Source organism: Littorina saxatilis, linkage group LG1, assembly GCF_037325665.1.
Source record: "Littorina saxatilis isolate snail1 linkage group LG1, US_GU_Lsax_2.0, whole genome shotgun sequence".
NCBI lineage: Eukaryota > Metazoa > Mollusca > Gastropoda > Littorinimorpha > Littorinidae > Littorina > Littorina saxatilis.
The window spans coordinates 107,590,932-107,603,803 of NC_090245.1; positions in this window are offsets into that span (position 1 = coordinate 107,590,932).

A 12,872-nucleotide genomic window follows, 5' to 3' on the forward strand; every position below is an offset into this window, starting at 1 on the left:
CTCTCAATCTGTAACTCGTGTCTCGTGCATTTACTGCCATTACTTGACTCACTCTCAATCTGTAACTCGTGTCTCGTGCATTTACTGCCATTACTTGACTCACTCTCAATCTGTAACTCGTGTCTCATGCATTTACTGCCATAACTTGACTCACTCTCAATCTGTAACTCGTGTCTCATGCATTTACTGCCATTACTTGACTCACTCTCAATCTGTAACTCGTGTCTCGTGCATTTACTGCCATTACTTGACTCACTCTCAATCTGTAACTCGTGTCTCGTGCATTTACTGCCATTACTTGACTCACTCTCAATCTGTAACTCGTGTCTCATGCATTTACTGCCATTACTTCCTTTTGTTTCTCAGATCTTAAAACAGCGCTCTGCGTCATTTGTTTAAGATTCCTATTTGTTAGTGGGACACGAACCTCAAGTGGACGGCACCAGAATCCCAGGGATGGACGTGTGTGTGTGTGTGTATGTGTGTGTGTGTGTGTGTGTGCGCGCGTACGTATGTGTGTGTGTGTAAGTGTGTTTGTGTGTGTGTGTGTGCGTGTGTGCGTACGTATGTGTGTGTGTGTGAGTGTGTGTAGTGTGTGTGTGTGTGCGTGTGTGCGTGTGTGTGTGTGTGTGCGTACGTATATGTGTGTGTGTGCGCGTGTGTGTGTGTGTGTGTGAGTGAAAAGGGGGATGCTTTAACCAAATGTTCACATAGTTATTACAGGGCTGGCCTAAACAGTCAAGTTGACATCGTGGTCCCGTCGCGGCGTGCATGACACAGCTGCGTCGTGAAGGTTTTCATGACACGCACGTGAGACACGAACGTGAAGTGGACTCGTCAGAGGCCTGGAGATGCCCGTGTCATTAACGTTGCCGCAATTGACGAAAAGTCAAGTTCTCTCTCACCAGGGGGCGCTCCAGAACAGGAAGCACTTTCCATCAATCAGTCTATGCCAGTGGTCTACTCCTCAACCCAGGCGGGAAGCGGGCGCCGTGCCGTGTGCAACAGTCAGTAGGCACGTGCAGTACAACCTTCGCCTGGTGTAAGGGTGAAAGGACACTTGTTCAATTCAATGCTTGTTATTCTCTCAGGTGCCAGGAGATTGATTTATTCTGGTGCCAGGAGATTGATTTATTCTGGTGCCAGGAGATTGATTTATTCTGGTGCCAGGAGATTGATTTATTCTGGTGCCAGGAGATTGATTTATTCTTTTAATATTTAAAAAAAAATGTTTTGGTGCCAGGAGTCTGTCTTACTCGGTGTCACACGTCGTACATTTAGACCACTTACTTCCCTTTGTCTATCCCATCTTAGAACAGCGCTCTGACTCAACTGTTCCAGGCCTTCCCTGTTAGCCTTCTTTTGGCGGGGGTCGGTCGGTCACAGCTAGACAGGTCCCCCGGTTCTTTTAAGGCGAGACTTGGCGAGTGAGGCGAGACTTGGCGAGACTTGGCGAGTGGGGGGAGGAAGTACCGTTTCTTGGGCATTTCTCGCCACGAGGAACGCTAGGATCTGGCGACAGTTGGATCTGGCGAGAGTTCGCAAGGTAGCTTCGCTCCTTGAAGTCTACGGTGAACGATGTCTGTGTCAGATTATAGAGCCCAAGGTTACAGCCACGCTCCTTGAAGTCTACGGTGGGAGTTTGTGATGAAGGAATTTTGTAAAAGTCAGTAGAGGCTTTACAACAAATTAATGTATGGAACAAATCTGACTGACCACTGCGAGCATTGACGGTGTTGATATTGGGTACAAGTCTGACTGACCACTGCGAGCATTGACGGTGTTGATATTGGGTACAAGTCTGACTGACCACTGCGAGCATTGACGGTGTTGATATTGGGTACAAGTCTGACTGACCACTGCGAGCATTGACGGTGTTGATATTGGGTACAAGTCTGACTGACCACTGCGAGCATTGACGGTGTTGATATTGGGTACAAGTCTGACTGACCACTGCGAGCATTGACGGTGTTGATATTGGGTACAAGTCTGACTGACCACTGCGAGCATTGACGGTGTTGATATTGGGTACAAGTCTGACTGACCACTGCGAGCATTGACGGTGTTGATATTGGGTACAAGTCTGACTGACCACTGCGAGCATTGACGGTGTTGATATTGGGTACAAGTCTGACTGACCACTGCGAGCATTGACGGTGTTGATATTGGGTACAAGTCTGACTGACCACTGCGAGCATTGACGGTGTTGATATTGGGTACAAGTCTGACTGACCACTGCGAGCATTGACGGTGTTGATATTGGGTACAAGTCTGACTGACCACTGCGAGCATTGACGGTGTTGATATTGGGTACAAGTCTGACTGACCACTGCGAGCATTGACGGTGTTGATATTGGGTACAAGTCTGACTGACCACTGCGAGCATTGACGGTGTTGATATTGGGTACAAGTCTGACTGACCACTGCGAGCATTGACGGTGTTGATATTTGGTACCAGTCTAGGTGGAGGGGTGGTGTCATCTTATGTAAACGTCTGGCCAGATCTAAGACAGTGTGTCCGACTGTTGACAGTGTGTCCGACTGTTGACAGTGTATCCGACTGTTGACAGTGTGTCCGACTGTTGACAGTGTGTCCGACTGTTGACAGTGTGTCCGACTGTTGATGGTGTGTCCGACTGTTGACAAGGGACGGGGTGTGCTTTAAATGGACATTTCTATCCCTTTAAGCGAGCATGTAACCACCCCAGATGTGTCCAGGTTTTCACATCATTACATCAGACAATTATCAACATCCTATTGCCCGGTGTATCATATGCAAACTCTATAAATGTCGCTGATTCTGGCTTTACATACCAAATTAAATCAGCGAAAAAAATGAATTTAAAACAAGTCACGTGAAGCAAAAAATGTATACATATAGCCAATCTGTCAAACTCGCAGAATTATATTGAACGCACTGCATCGGCTGCTGATCACTCCAAGTGACAAGCCAGTAAAGTGCAGTAGCGCAGAGCGCTAAACAGCAAAAACTTTACCAAATGTTAAAAACAAAAACAAAAATAAAGCGCACAGACTTTAGGTTTTTGTCTGTATGAATGTATGTACGTAGAAGAAAGGTGTTATCACAGGTAAAGGTCTGGACGGACACGATGACGTTAACACGTGGTTATCACAGGTAAAGGTCTGGACGGACACTATGACGTTAACACGTGGTTATCACAGGTAAAGGTCTGGACGGACACGATGACGTTAACACGTGGTTATCACAGGTAAAGGTCTGGACGGACACTTTGACGTTAACACGTGGTTATCACAGGTAAAGGTCTGGACGGACACTTTGACGTTAACACGTGGTTATCACAGGTAAAGGTCTGGACGGACACGATGACGTTAACACGTGGTTATCACAGGTAAAGGTCTGGACGGACACGATGACGTTAACACGTGGTTATCACAGGTAAAGGTCTGGACGGACACTATGACGTTAACACGTGGTTATCACGGGAGGAATGTAAGTTTAAATGAGGCTGGCGTACAACAAAGACCTTTGCCGTAGACGGTGTACCACCTCTGAGGAGAGAGGGGAGAGGAGAGAGGGGGTGGCCCGAGGAGAGAGGAGAGAGGGGGTGGCCCGAGGAGAGAGGAGAGAGGAGAGAGGGGGTGGCCCGAGGAGAGAGGAGAGAGGGGGTGGCCCGAGGAGAGAGGAGAGAGGGGGTGGCCCGAGGAGAGAGGAGAGAGGGGGTGGCCCGAGGAGAGAGGAGAGAGGGGGTGGCCCGAGGAGAGAGGAGAGAGGAGAGAGGGGGCGGCCCGAGGAGAGAGGAGAGAGGAGAGAGGGGGTGGCCCGAGGAGAGAGGAGAGAGGAGAGAGGGGGTGGCCCGAGGAGAGAGGAGAGAGGGGGTGGCCCGAGGAGAGAGGAGAGAGGAGAGAGGGGGTGGCCCGAGGAGAGAGGAGAGAGGAGAGAGGGGGTGGCCCGAGGAGAGAGGAGAGAGGGGGTGGCCCGAGGAGAGAGGGTGTGGCCCGAGGAGAGAGGAGAGAGGAGAGAGGGGGTGGCCCGAGGAGAGAGGAGAGAGGAGAGAGGGGGTGGCCCGAGGAGAGAGGAGAGAGGAGAGAGGGGGTGGCCCGAGGAGAGAGGAGAGAGGAGAGAGGGGGTGGCCCGAGAAGAGACGGGGTGGCCCGAGGAGAGAGGGGGTGGCCCGAGGAGAGAGGAGAGAGGAGAGAGGGGGTGGCCCGAGGAGAGAGGAGAGAGGAGAGAGGGGGTGGCCCGAGAAGAGACGGGGTGGCCCGAGGAGAGAGGGGGTGGCCCGAGGAGAGAGGGGGTGGCCCGAGGAAAGAGTGGGTTGAACAATACCAGAGAAGAAAAGTCAGCAGATACATTCTGTTGATACCACTTTCAATCCATCAAGCGCTGAACAAAAACAACAATTGACTGCCTGCCTGTATGTCTCTGTGTCTGTCTGTCTGGCTGTCTGTCTGGCTGTCACTCTGTCTGCCTGCCTGTGTGTCTCTGTGTCTGTCTGGCTGTCTATCTGTGTGTCTGGCTGATTGTATGTATGCCTGTGTGTCTCTGTGTCTGTCTGGCTGTTAGCTGTCTGGCTGTCTGTCTGTCTGTCTGCCTGCCTGTGTGTCTCTGTGTCTGTCTGGCTGTTAGCTGTCTGGCTGTCTGTCTGTCTGTCTGCCTGCCTGTGTGTCTCTGTGTCTGTCTGGCTGTTAGCTGTCTGGCTGTCACTCTGTCTGCCTGCCTGTGTGTCTCTGTGTCTGTCTGGCTGTCTATCTGTGTGTCTGGCTGTCACTCTGTCTGCCTGCCTGTGTGTCTCTGTGTCTGTCTGGCTGTCTATCTGTGTGTCTGGCTGTCACTCTGTCTGCCTGCCTGTGTGTCTCTGTGTCTGTCTGGCTGTCTATCTGTGTGTCTGGCTGTCACTCTGTCTGCCTGCCTGTGTGTCTCTGTGTCTGTCTGGCTGTTAGCTGTCTGGCTGTCTGTCTGGCTGCCAGTCTGTCTGCCTGCCTGTGTGTCTCTGTGTCTGTCTGGCTGTTAGCTGTCTGGCTGGCTGGCTGTCTGTCTGTCTGTCTGCCTGCCTGTGTGTCTCTGTGTCTGTCTGGCTGTCTATATGTGTGTCTGGCTGTCACTCTGTCTGCCTGCCTGTGTGTCTCTGTGTCTCTGTGTCTGTCTGGCTGTCTATATGTGTGTCTGGCTGATTGTATGTATGCCTGTGCGTCCGTCCGTCTGTCCGTGATTCTTTTCATCTTTCTATGTGTGTGTGTGTGGGGGGGGGGGGGGGTGAAAAAGTATGTGGGTGGTTTCAAGAACAAAATCTGGGAGGGATTGGAAATCAAACTTTGTTTACACCAAAACTTTCAAACTTGTCCAATTGAATACTGTAAATGAAAGATGAGTTGCTACTGCTTGCACGTGTTAGTCGCCATCTTTGACATCACATGAGAAAAGTAGCATCAAGTTCTAATCAAAGGTATCGCAGAAAATGAAAGTCCTCTGCCAGCACAATTTACACCCGATCGGGTGAAGAAAATACTTCTGAAATGTCCACTGCTATTACTACAGTGAACAGCTGAATAGACAGAATGCCGCGCACGCCCACAAGTTGCAGAAGTTTCCATAAAATGCTAAAACTACAAGAACTGGTGAAAGTTTCGGATTAGTAATCTGTTGTTGTCTTCAGACCAAAGGCATGGTGGTGGTGGTTATTTGACCTAATTTGACTCATGCGGAAGGATGCTAGTTTTGAGGACCATTCTGACGTATTGCCTTTGGTGGCTGTTCTTGGTTTCCTGGCGGCTCCTTTCTGTGTGTGTGTGTGTGTGTGTGTGTGTGTGTCGTTATGTGTGTGTGTGTGTGTTTGTGTGTGTGTCCGTGCGTGTGTGTGTGTATGTGTGTGTGTCGTTATGTGTGTGTGTGTGTTTGTGTGTGTGTCCGTGCGTGCGTGTGTGTGTGTGTGTGTGTGTGTGTGTCGTTATGTGTGTGTGCCTGTGTATGTGTGTGCCTGTGTATGTGTGTGCCTGTGTATGTGTGTGCCTGTGTATGTGTGTGCCAGTGTATGTGTGTGCCTGTGTATGTGTGTGCCATAGGCTCTGTAGGTACATGTGTAGGCGTGCGTGTGGTGTCCAGTTAAGAGAACAAAAGGAATGAGAAAACGAGAAAATAAATATGACCTACATCACAGTGCGAAAGAAATGATTTCTGTCGCTGCCGCTTAGATTAAAGCCAGTGGCGGATGCAGAGTAGGACTCTTGGTGAAACATGTCCAGGAGAAAAAAGAAAATCTTTGCAAAGTTGAACGAGTAAGAGAGAGAAGTAAATTGAATTGGATTTGTTGACGTGGGTTAACCGAATGCGTGTTTACGTGGGTTAAACAAATGCGTGTGCAAAGGATTTGTTGACGTGGGTTAACCGAATGCGTGTGCAAATATCCATACATATTTACATGTATGGTCCTTTTTATTTTGCCCTCGCCCACTAAGTGATAACTCTGTAAAACAACAAAGAAAAAATACATTTCTATTAAAGTTAAAGTTAAAACTTTGTTGATTGCCAGCTATTAGATGAGAGTTTAAGATGGATTGCTATTGTAGGAATGATGAATGGTCTTCATGTATGATTCTATATTGTCCCCATATATACAATCATATACAACAGATATTTTATCAGTACAATAGGTAGTAGCACAATTTGAGAGAGAGAGAGAGAGAGAGGGAGAGAGAGGGAGAGAGAGAGAGAGAGAGAGAGAGGGAGAGAGAGGGAGAGAGACAGAGAGACAGAGAGACAGAGAGATAAACAGACAGACAGACAGACAGAGACAGAGAGTCAGTGAGATACATGTAATAGACAAACACTTTTTATTGGCAAAAAAGTTCTACACCAATAATGCCATTTTAGGTGTTGCTTCCCCAAGTGATACGCGTTTTATTTTGCAAGCACACCAGAATAAATTTGCTGAGTAGGGGAAAGGCTCCTAATAAATATGGACCGGCTCCTAATATGGACCACCTCCTGTTCTGACAAACCAACGGCGCTAGAGCGCTCAAAAAAGTTTTATTCGCTGTATTCACCCTCTCTGGATAACTTGCACATGACGAAACAGTTGCAGAAACACAAATCTCAAAACCGTTAGGCTTTTTCTCTTTTTTTCACTTTTGGCAGCGTTCACTCTAAATTTGCCGCCTAAAACGGACTCGTTTCTGTCCACAGCCAAAGCTTTTATTACACACAAATTGCTATATATGACACCTAAGACCGTCTTTGTTACATGTTAGCAGTGTTGACCCCGAGTTTCTACTGCAAACAAAAAATAATAGCAAAATCTCAAAGTATGTGCGAGTCCCCTAATATGGACCACCTTCAACAAATCGAAGAAAATAAAAGCTAAAGGCTATTTTCATTAATTCATTAAGAAGCTTGCTGGAAATAACCTATAACTAGCCCTCGAGCTTTAAAAAAAATATAACAAAAAGTCTTCTTTTCGTGGAAGTTGATAATTTCACTTATTTTCACTCTGTTTTTGATAAGCTTCTTTAGTTTTCTGGTGTGCTTCAAATAATGGTCTCATCAACCCGAAACAGATAAATCTAAAGCATATTTGAATTAGTCTGACTTGTACACTAAGTTGTATCATGTTATTTTGAAGTATAGGGGGCTTTTTACAGTGATTCGTGAAGGCCGCTTCGTATTTAATTTTTGCTGAATGTCTATCAAAGCTATTTCACTCTAAATATGCCAAACGGTTAAACTAAGAGAGAAGGACTACCAACCACAAAATGAAACTTCTTCGCAAGAAAACAAGCTAGTTATCAGCAATAAACAACAAGTCGCGTAAGGCGAAAATACAACATTTAGTCAAGCTGTCGAACTCACAGAATGAAACTGAACGCACTGCAATTTTTCAGCAAGACCGTATACTCGTAGCATCGTCAGTCCACCGCTCGTGGCAAGGGCAGTGAAATTGACAAGAAGAGCGGGGTAGTAGTTGCATTGAGAAGGATAGCACGCTTTTCTGTACCTCTCTTCGTTTTAACTTTCTGAGCGTGTTTTTAATCCAAACATATCATATCTATATGTTTTTGGAATCAGGAACCGACAAGGAATAAGCTGAAAGTGTTTTTAACTTTATTTCGCAATTTTTATTTTGATCATAATTTTTATATTTTTAATTTTCAGAGCTTGTTTTTAATCCAAATATACCATATTTATATGTTTTTGGAATCAAAAAATGATGAAGAATAAGACGAACGTATTTTTGGATCGTTTTATACAAAAATGTTTTTTTGTACAATTTTCAGATTTTTAATGACCAAAGTCATTAATTAATTTGTAAGCCCCCAAGCTGAAATGCAATACCGAAGTCCGGCCTTTGTCGAAGATTGCTTGGCCAAAATTTCAATAAATTTGATTGAAAAATGAGGGTGTGACAGTGCCGCCTCAACTTTTACAAAAAACCGGATATGACGTCATCATAGACATTTATCGAAAAAAAAGAAAAAAACATCCGGGGATATCATTCCCAGGAACTCTCATGTCAAATTTCATAAAGATCAGTCCAGTAGTTTAGTCTGAATCGCTCTACACACACACACGCACAGACACACACACTCACACACAGACACACACACATACACCACGACCCTCGTCTCGATTCCCCCTCTATGTTAAAACATTTAGTCAAAACTTGATTAAATGTAAAAAGTGGTCCATATTAGGGGCACTTCCCCTACATCTAAATATTGTCCGGTGAGTTCAGAATTCCAGTTTTATGTGTTTAAATTAAAGGTTGGAATGTCCAGCACAAGTGTCGATTGTTATTCGTTGTGCAATCCATTTGCAAGCTAAGCAATTCGATTTTGATTCTTTGTCTTTCTATTCGTGTGCTTTTGTTTTGCTTGTTTATTGTGTGTGTGTGTGTGTGTGTGTGTGTGTGTGTGTGTGTGTGTGTGTGTGTGTGTGTGTGTGTGTGTGTGTGTGTGTGTGTGTGTGTATGTGTGTGTGTGTGTGTGTGTGTGTGTGTGTGTGTGTGTGTATGTGTGTGTGTGTGTGTCTGTGCGTGTGTGTGTGTGTAGAGCGATTCAGACTAAACTAATGAACCAATCTTTATGAAATTTTACACGAGAGTTCCTGGGAATGATATCCCCGGATGTTTTTTTCTTTTTTTCGATAAATGTCTTTGATGACGTCATATCCGGCTTTTTGTAAAAGTTGAGGCGGCACTGTCACACCCTCATTTTTCAATCAAATTGATTGAAATTTTGGCCAAGCAATCTTCGACGAAGGCCGGACTTCGGTATTGCATTTCAGCTTGGTGGCTTAAAAATTAATTAATGACTTTGGTCATTAAGAATCTGAAAATTGTAAAAAAAACCACAATTTTTTATAAAACGATCCAAATTTACGTTCATCTTATTTGTTTTATCATGTTCTGATTCCAAAAACATATAAATGTGTTATATTTGGATTAAAAACAAGCTCTGAAAATTAGAAATATACAAATTATGATCAAAATTAACTTTCCAAAATCGATTTAAAAACAATTTCATCTTATTCCTTGTCGGTTCCTGATTCTAAAAACATATAGATATGATATGTTTTGATTAAAAACACGCTCAGAAAGTTAAAACGAAGAGAGGTACAGAAAAGCGTGCTATCCTTCTCAGCGCAACTACTACCCCGCTCTTCTTGTCAATTTCACTGCCTTTGCCATGAGCGGTGGACTGACGATGCTACGAGTATACGGTCTTGCTGCGTTGCATTGCGTTCAGTTTCATTCTGTGAGTTCGACAGCTACTTGACTAAATGTTGTATTTTCGCCTTACGCGACTTGTTTTATTTTGTGGTTGTTGTTGCTGTTGTTGTAGTTGTTGTTGTTGTTGGTGGTGGTGGTGGTGGTGGTAGGGGTGGTGTTGTTGGTGTTGTTGTAGTTGTTGTTGGTGGTGGTGGTGGTGGGGGTGGTTTTGTTGCTGTTGTTGTAGTTGGTGGTGGTGGTGGTGGTGGGGGTGGTGGGGTGGTGTTGTTGGTGTTGTTGTTGTTGTGGTGGTTGGTGGTGGTGATAGTGATGACGATGGAGCGGTTGTTGTTTTCGTAGCTATTTTGCCTTGTTCTGTTTTATTTTGTTTTTAAACAAACAGCTGTGTATAGTTCATCCAAAATTACAATTGTATTGGGCTGGGCAACAGCAAAAACTGACTGAGAGGAGAGACAGGTTCATGGTGATATATAATGTATTGAAACTGACTGAGAGGAGAGAGGGGAGACAGGTTCATGGTGATATATAATATATTGACACTGACTGAGAGGAGAGAGGGGAGACAGGTTCATGGTGATATATAATATATTGAAACTGACTGAGAGGAGAGAGGAGAGACAGGTTCATGGTGATATATAATATATTGAAACTGACTGAGAGGAGAGAGGAGAGACAGGTTCATGGTGATATATAATATATTGAAACTGACTGAGAGGAGAGAAGGGAGACAGGTTCATGTTGATATATAATATATTGAAACTGACTGAGAGGAGAGAGGAGAGACAGGTTCATGGTGATATATAATGTATTGAAACTGACTGAGAGGAGAGAGGGGAGACAGGTTCATGGTGATATATAATATATTGACACTGACTAGACAGGTTCATGCTGGACTATAATGTATTGAAACTGACTAGACAGGTTCATGCTGGACTATAATATATTGACACTGACTAGACAGGTTCATGCTGGACTATAATGTATTGAAACTGACTAGACAGGTTCATGCTGGACTATAATATATTGAAACTGACTAGACAGGTTCATGCTGGACTATAATATATTGAAACTGACTAGACAGGTTCATGCTGGAATATAATATATTGAAACTGACTAGACAGGTTCATGCTGGAATATAATATTAACAGCTATTGTGTTTTCAGCGTAGCAATAGGGTCCGATATTTAGACGAGACAAGTATAATGCGACGAGTCGAAGACGAGTCGCATTATACTTGTTCGAGTCTAAATATCGGACCCTATTGCTACGCTGAAAACATAATAGCGATTATATAGCTGTTATGACCTTGATTTGTTGTTCCAAACTTACAAAATGACAGTTTTTGCGTCGATGCGTTGATCTCAGGTTTTGATAGCAGACGAACTTCTTACGCACATCATGTTCGCGCAGACATGCACACCGCTACACGCTTTCTGACTTTGGAAGAAAAACTGACTCCAAGTGCATTCGATTTCACAACACAGTTGTTGAAACTGCCAGCTTTTTAAGTTGTCAGTGTATGCTGTTGTCGATAGAAACATCGCCACGTGGTACAGATGTGTAAACCGGAACCATGCGTCGGCCATTTTACTCAATATGCTTTTGGATATTGCGGAAAATGGCCGACTTCGGCAGCTACACGCTTTCTGACTTTGGAAGAAAAACTGACTCCAAGTGCATTCGATTTCACAACACAGTTGTTGAAACAGCTTTTTAAGTTGTCAGTGTATGCTGTTTTCGATAGAAACATCGCCGCGTGGTACAGGATGTGTAAACCGGAACCATGCGTCGGCCATTTTACTCAATATGCTTTTGGATATTGCGGAAAATGGCCGACTTTGGCAGCAATATGCTTTGATGATCGGGAGATACCATCCAATCACAGCCCCCGAATTCCCCCACGTGTTCATCAGAATAGCTATATATTGTCATGAAGTGGATTGTAGTGTGAATAAGGATACTATTTCTGTATACGTGTTCTGCCCTATCTTATTACCCTGACTCTTCAATCTTCACACTAAAACACTCCAAACACAGAATTTTGGGAGGATGCAGACTTATTATTTCCTCACACAAAATATGACACAATTCTTCACTTAAAGCAAAACAACATCAATACCAATCAACTTCTCGTCCACACCGTTCATACAACCTCTTCACAATCACTCCACACACGTGATTAATGATATAAAGAAATTATTTCAATAATTAATTACCGCACAAGGTAAAGTGTTGACAGACACTCACGAGTTCGTAACACGGCTCACTACATGTCGTCATTTACACCTCCTTGTGCCGCTGAATCCCCGTAGACGATGAATTCCCAGAATCTCTCCTTTTAGATGCCAACAAGCACCCTTCACATTTCTCCCCGAGAAACACTTTCACCTTTCACGTTTCTCCCCGAGAAACACTTTCGCCATTAACAAAAATAACCGTCGTCTCTACGACCGGTGACGATGGAGACTCCCCCGTCCAGCCATCTGCGCCGATGTGGTCTCTCTCTCCACCATCGTCACGCCTCTTCCGTGTGAGGTCCGTCCCTCGCTCACGTCCTCATGAACTCCCGTCATGGAAACTCCTAAAGAATTACATTCTCTTAAACCATCTCCTCTTCCTAAACTAAAGTCATGTAACATCTCTCTCGTTCACTCTACATTCACATTCCGTCCACAGTCAATATCCAAACTATACTTAATCCATGAATCACTTAATCCACTAATGACACTACCATACATAGTATCACTGTCTTAAACATAACATAAATGCGTACATTGATGTTCAAGAATTTCCGAACAAAAACCATAATACAGTCACAACAAGAATTCTCTTAAGCTTCACACTAGAATTTAGTGCACTTTGTATACACTTACATTTCATTCCGGCTATGTATTCAAGCTTCAATAATATACAACATAGTAAATCATTTACCTTAAGAGACCCGTCTCTTGAAAGAGTGTTTGTCCCCGACAAACTTGACACACGCTAGAAACACCTTGCTCGGTCGAGCATCTATAACGTTGTGACGTTATTAAACCCAGACCAGCTACATTTCTCATAAACACAACTCATGTCAAATTAGGGTTTTCTCGTGCAACACGCGAAACCCGTAATATCGCTTCAAACGTGTCCTAGCACATCCCAATTCAAAGTTTAGGGAGGTTAAAA